Here is a 7017-nt window from a genome sequence, read left to right as displayed (position 1 = left end):
CCGGTTGCTGGCAAGTGGAACTAAATTGGGATATCTGGATAACTTGGACGGGTTGGACCGAAGGGTCTGTTTTCATGCAGTACTCCTCTCTGACTCTATGATTATTACTCTAATTATGAAGTGCCATTTTCAAACTGGAAACTTATATCTGACACTTTATTTTCAGTGAGGAACAAATCACAAACACAACCATCTATGTGTTTCAGATCTCCAGCATCCAAAATTGTGTTTCATATTATGAATGCAATCACAGCCTTACTGAGAAAGGAATTTAAACTCATCAAGAAGTTTGACAAACATTCACAGCAAGGAGACACTATGCTCAACTAATGTGCAGTCATGGATTCAATCAATCACCTCCTGAGCAGACACAAAGATAACGTTGTCAAGGAGGAACCATGAATATGGGAGGATTGTGGCAAGTGATTCAATTACCTATCCTAGCTGTAAATCCATTGACGAAATCTGTGGGAGATGAATTTCTGGAGTTTGTTATGAACTTTTCTGAAGCAAACCGTTAAAGGACCAAATCAAAATCAGCTTGTTTTAGGTTTAACATTGGTTAAAGACGGAGAAAAATTCATAATGTTGTACCTGCCACACAGTGTGTTAAAGTTCTTCGATACAGCAAAAGAACCGTGAGTCGACTCTAACAGAAAATGATTTTCGTTTATTGGACACAATTAATATGAGAACCATAAACCATCAAAAAAAGAACAACGACATATCTTATGATTTAATTTAACTTTGTACATTCGTGTACCACCACATTCAAACTTGACCAGGCTCCATGTAATGATGCCTCCCTTCACTTCCGATGTCTTGACGGTGTCTTCTCCTTCGGTGGTTATTCTCGAGTTACCATCCTGGGTGTGATTTTGTGTTGACTGCTCTCCTTCCGAGTTTTCACGCCTTTTTGGGAGGGTGTTGAGGATCTTCCAACAGATTAATCAGGTTCGATTACCCTGAAGGATCAGACCCAACCAGGTGTTGGCACGTTGATGGCAGGTTGGCCCTCAGGCATCCAATATGGTAAACGCTGGGTGCACGTAACCTCCTCCAAATAAGGGTGTCAGGCGCCTCTCTCTCCAGCGAATCTTTCACTATTTCAAATTGTCCCCGAGGGCGGCATTCCATTGTTGCATTCAACTCCAACCTCAGGTGTGTGTTGCAGGGTCTGCAGCTCTCAGGTTTGTATGCAAACCATCTGGGGGCACCTGTAACCTGTCTGGATTCTGCAGTATGTGGATGAGCATCGTCACTTTAGTCAAGGCAGAGTTCGATTTCCCAGGATGCTTTAATCATTGTTAATCTTTTCTAACTCCATGTTAAATGCAATAGTGTCCATCATAAGTTTACTATTTCAGGTGACACTTCAGGCCGTAATAACCTTGCTCTTCATAGGTGCTGTTGAATACAGAAAGTAATGTTGTGCAAGTTTTAATCAAGTTTCAAAGTGGCATCATTCATTCTGTAAATAGAGTCTGAAACCTGAACAATGGAAACAATGAAAATTGGAGTCGGAAAATGCTAATGATGGATTGCCAAAATACACAGAATGATTTGGAAGTACACAGACAGTACTGAGTGGTTGAAGAGGTATTATATAGTTTGTAATTATTATTTGTTCCACGAAAACAGAAACATGTAGTTGGAAAATAATTGAACTGTGGCTAGCGAAAGATTGAAAATACCCATGTTGTACGCTTTGCAAGGCCGCAAGAAACATAGAAGTGAAAGGATTCAAAGTAATTTAAAATTAAAGAAAGGATGACTAAAAGTCCGCGTAAAGGGGTAAAGGGAAGATGCATGGAATATCAGGTCAATCATAAATTTGGACTGCAGAAGTTCCTCATGTCGATGAAATGCAGAAAAACACAAAAACATACGGGACTGACACCTGCATCAGCAGCAATATTCACTGTCTTATCACTAATGCACAGCTGCAGAATTATGGCTGCAACATTGCATTGCAGTAATTTGTCCTACAACAGAACATTCTCATTCCCTCTACTCCTTAGAAAGACAAACACAGTAGATGAATGGGGCCACTTCACTCTCAGGCCATACACGGCACGACTTGGTCAGGACCCTGGAAATGTCTTGCTAACAACAATGTAGGTGCCCCAACTCAGCAAGCAGTGTAGACATTCAAGAAGGCTGGTCACCATCACTTCTACCAGACAGTTAGGTTTGGTCAAAGCAGCTCTCCCTGGTTCTCTGTACTGAAAGTGACACAATGCCACCCTCTCCTGGTGGCTACACACCAATGCACAGGCAGAGTGGAAAAATCGTTGGGGATTATGTCAGAGGAATGGCAGCAACGCATTGCATTTTTCAAATGTACAGCAGCATCTGCTCACACACTTATACAGTGTGTGCGTGACAGGCGTGATCAGTGTGAAACATTGTGTACCACCTTCAGCAAATGTGCCTGGAGAAAACAGATTAAGAAGCAACAAGTCCTACAACCAGAAGCGTCAACACAGCGAACACTGAGACAGGATCCATTAAAATGCCAGCCCAGTTCTGGATGCCTGATTTCTCTGCACTAAAGGAATACAGGGTGGTAGTTGTTCATGGCAGTAAGACTTGCAACCGATTGAATTATATATCATCCTTTCATAATTTTTAACCTGCATCTGGAATAAATTCATTTATAATGAATAATAATTTATGTTAAGTACAGAAACCCGGCCGGACTCTCTGTTAATTTGGGAATAAAGGACAGGTAAATCCGGAATTTTATGAACTTTGATACGCTATTGACCTTTTGGGATACCTCCAGGAACTGCAGGTCATACGGCTGTGCAGGGATTCCATTCATGCAGTTGTATTCGGAAATGTAAATCTATAAATTTCTTCTGTCATGGAAATCCTTCTAAATTAGACCATTAAGTTCAGGCAACATGCGTGCAAATTCCTTCAGCACTGTTTCATTTTAATAAATCTGTATTTGCATCAATATCCATAACAATTAAATTAGATTCCCGATTTCCTAAATATACTGACTACGCTTCAAAAAGTCAGTTTTTGAGCGATACTCCAGGCCTGGAATGTATTATCCTTCTGTACGACAACTACTTTGAAAGCATCCTTCCCTCAGTTACGGTGAAGACATTCAGAATCAGTTCGGGACATCTCTCAAGTGAAGATCACTGCCTTTTGAGGAAGGACATTCCCAAATCTCACAATGCTCTGACAGACAACTTTTCCCTCGTCTCTGATTGAAAAATGGAGGGAGTCATAGAGTCCTACAGCAGGGAAACATGTCCTCTGACTGAAATGGTCCATGCCGTCTGTCCATGCTAGCATCATTTTCCTGCACTTGGCCGGTATGCTTCTAATCCTTTCCTATCCATGCACTTATCTAAATCCCTTTAAATGTTGTGAATGTACCCGCCTCAACCGCTTCCACTGGCATGTCATTCCACATGAGTACCACCATCTGTGTTAAAAATGTTGCCCGTGAGCTTCCCTTTTATTCTTTCCCCTTAAACTGATGCCCTCTCGTTCTTGATTCCCCAACCCTGGGAAAAAGATTGAGTTCATTCACACCGTCCATGTTTCTCATGGTCTTATACACCTTGATAAGATCCACACCCCCATCCACGTTTCCCTCAGTCTCCTATACGATAAAGATGTAAATCCTAGTTTGTCCAATCTCTCCTACTAAATTGACCATTGAGTTAAGGCAAGCTGCTTGTAAATTTCTTCTGCACTCTTTCCATTTTAACAAATCCTTCATATAGCAAGGTGACCATACTGAGCACAATACTCCAAGTACGGCCTGATCATCTCCTGTACAACTACAACATAACTTCACAACTTCTATACTCAATTCACTGACTGATGAAGGTTTGTGTGCCAAAAGCTTTTTTTTTGCTGTCCTGTCAAACTGTGAGTTTCAGAGAACCGTCCACCTGAACACCGAGGTGCGTCTGTTGCACTAACCTCCTTCAGGCACGGAGTAAAAAGTGAGGTCTGCAGATGCTGGAGATCGGAGCTGAAAGTGTGTTGCTGGTTAAAGCGCAGCAGGTCAGGCAGCATCCAAGGAACAGGAAATTCGACGTTTCGGGCTAAAACCCTTCATCAGGAATGAGGGAAGTGTGTCCAGCAGGCTAAGATAAAAGGTAGGGAGGAAGGACATGGAGGAGGGGCGGTGGAGATGTGATATTGGAAGGAGGTCAAGGTGAGGGTGATAGGCCGGAGTCGGGTGGGGGCGGAGAGGTCAGGAAGAAAATTGCAGGTTAGGAGGGCGGTCTAAGTTCGAGGGAATCGACTGAGGCAAGGTGGGGGGAGGGGAAAATGAGGAAACTGGAGAAATCTGAGTTCATCCCTTGTGGTTGGAGGGTTCCCAGGCGGAAGATGAGGCGCTCTTCCTCCAACCATGGTGTTGTTATGTTCTGGCGATGGAGGAGTCCAAGGACCTGCATGTCCTTGGTGGAGTGGGAGGGAGAGTTAAAGTGTTGAGCCATAGGGTGGTTGGGTTGGTTGGTCCGGGCATCCCAGAGATGTTCCCTGAAGCGTTCCGCAAGTAGCCGGCCCGTCTCCCCAATATAGAGGAGGCCACATCGGGTGCAGCAGATGCAATAGATGATGTGTGTGGAGGTGCCGTTGAACTTGTGGCGGATATGGACGGATCCCTTGGGGCCTTGGAGAGAGGTAACGGAGGAGGTGTCGGCACAAGTTTTGCATTTGCTGCAGTTGCAGGGGAATGTGCCGGGAGTGGAGGTTGGGTTGGTGGGGGGTGTGGACCTGACGAGGGAGTCACGAAGGGAGTGGTCTTTGCGGAACGCTGATAGGGGAGGGGAGGGAAATATATCCCTGGTGGTGGGGTCTGTTTGGAGGTGGTGGAAATTACGGCGGATGATACGCTGTATACGGAGGTCGGTGGGGTGGTAGGTGAGAACCAGTGGGGTTCTGTCCTGGTGGCGGTTGGAGGGGCGGGGCTCAAGGGCGGAGGAGCGGGAAGTGGAGGAGATGCGGTGGAGGGCGTCGTCGATCACGTCTGGGGAGAATCTGCTGTCCTTGAAGAAGGAGGCAATCTGGGCTGGACGGTATTGGAACTGGTCCTCCTGGGAGCAGATGCGGCGGAGACGAAGGAATTGGGAATATGGGATGGCGTTTTTACAGGGGGCAGGGTGGGAGGAGGTGTAGTCCAGGTAGCAGTGGGAGTCAGTCGGTTTATAGTAGATGTCTGTGTTGATTCGGTCTCCTGAGATAGAAATGGAAAGGTCTAGGAAGGGGAGAGAGGAGTCTGAGACAGTCCAGGTGATTTTGAGGTCGGGATGGAAGGTGTTGGTAAAGTTGATGAACTGTTCAACCTCCTCGTGGGAGCACGAGGCAGCGCCGATACAGTCATCGATGTAGCGGAGGAAAAGGTGGGGGGTGGTGCCAGTGTAGTTGTGGAAGATGGACTGTTCCACATATCCTTCGAAGAGACAGGCATAGCTGGGGCCCATGCGGGTGCCCATGGCAACTCCTTTAGTTTGGAGGAAGTGGGAGGATTGGAAAGAGAAGTTGTTCAGGGTGAGGACCAGTTCAGTCAGTCGAAGGAGGGTGTCAGTAGAAGGGTACTGGTTGGTGCGTCGGGAAAGGAAGAAGCGGAGGGCTTTGAGTCCTTCGTGATGGGGGATGGAGGTTTACAGGGACTGGATGTCCATCGTGAAGATAAGGCGTTGGGGACCGGGGAAGCAAAAATCATGGAGGAGGTGGAGGGCATGAGTGGTGTCCCGAACGTAAGTGGGCAGTTCTTGGACTAAGGGGGACAGAACCATATCGAGGTACGCAGAGATGAGTTTGGTGGGCAGGAGCAGGCTGAGACAATGGCTCGGCCGGGGCAGTCAGGTTTGTGGATTTTGGGCAGGAGGTAGAAACGGGCAGTGCGGGGTTGTGGGACTATGAGGTTGGAGGCGATGGATGGGAGACCCACTGACGTAATGAGGTTATGAATGGTCTGGGAGATGATGGTTTGGTGGTGGGAGGTGGGGTCATGGTCAAGGGGGCAATAGGAGGAGGCGTCTGCGAACTGGCATTTGGCCTCAGAGGTATAAAGGTCACTGCGCCAAACTACTACCGCGCCTCCCTTGTCTGCCGGGAGTGGATTCCATTTGGCTAAGATAAAAGGAGGGAGGAGGGAATTGGGGAGGGGCGATGGAGATGTGATCGGTGGAAGGAAGTCAAGTTGAGGCTGATAGGCCGGAGTGGGGTGGGGGAGGAGAGGTCAGGAAGAAAATTGCAGGTTAGAAGGTTCCAGCAGGCTAAGATAAAAGGTAGGGAGGAGGGACTTGGGGGAGGGGTGTTCCAGCAGGCTAAGATAAAAGGTAGGGAGGAGGGACTTGGGGGAGGGGCGTTTCCAGCAGGCTAAGATAAAAGGTAGGGAGGAGGGACTTGGGGTAGTGCCTCCTTAAGGCACTACCATCCATCATCAAACTCTTGCTTTGAATTAGCTTTCCACAATGCAAGCCCTCATACCAAATTCCATTTACCATTTCTGGCCCAGTTCCCCAACTGATCAGGATCCTGCTGCAATTTCTGATGACCTTCCTCACTGTCCACCATACCTCCGATGTTAGTGTCATCTGCAAACTTTCCGTTCATGCCTAGAACATTCTCATCCAAATCATTGATCTCAGAACATTGGATCGCTGTTTAAAAATGGATGAGTTTAAACTATAACCCCTCGTTCTATTACGTCATGAATATTAGAAAGTAGCCCTTGAAAAATTCCCAATCTGAGCCTTCTTAAGAGAATGTGATGGTTTTTGAAATGTCCGATTCGAGAGCAGATGGTGGAACCATATGATCTTATTCAGAGGACAGCAACAAGCAGAGAACTTCGACACTGTCATATTTTCAACATCAAGCCAGCATATTTTCCTTTTCACAAGGAGATGGACACATCCATTCACACACATGTGCCCGCACACGCACACAAACACCAACAGATAAAGATAAACACAGACACACACACACATGTAAACACACAAAAAGACATGCACATGAACACAGAAA

This window comes from Hemiscyllium ocellatum (genome assembly GCF_020745735.1).
Source record: "Hemiscyllium ocellatum isolate sHemOce1 chromosome 27 unlocalized genomic scaffold, sHemOce1.pat.X.cur. SUPER_27_unloc_2, whole genome shotgun sequence".
In the NCBI taxonomy this organism is placed as follows: Eukaryota; Metazoa; Chordata; class Chondrichthyes; order Orectolobiformes; family Hemiscylliidae; genus Hemiscyllium; species Hemiscyllium ocellatum.
The sequence above is the reverse complement of the archived record's forward strand: the minus strand, read 5'-3'. Positions refer to the sequence as shown.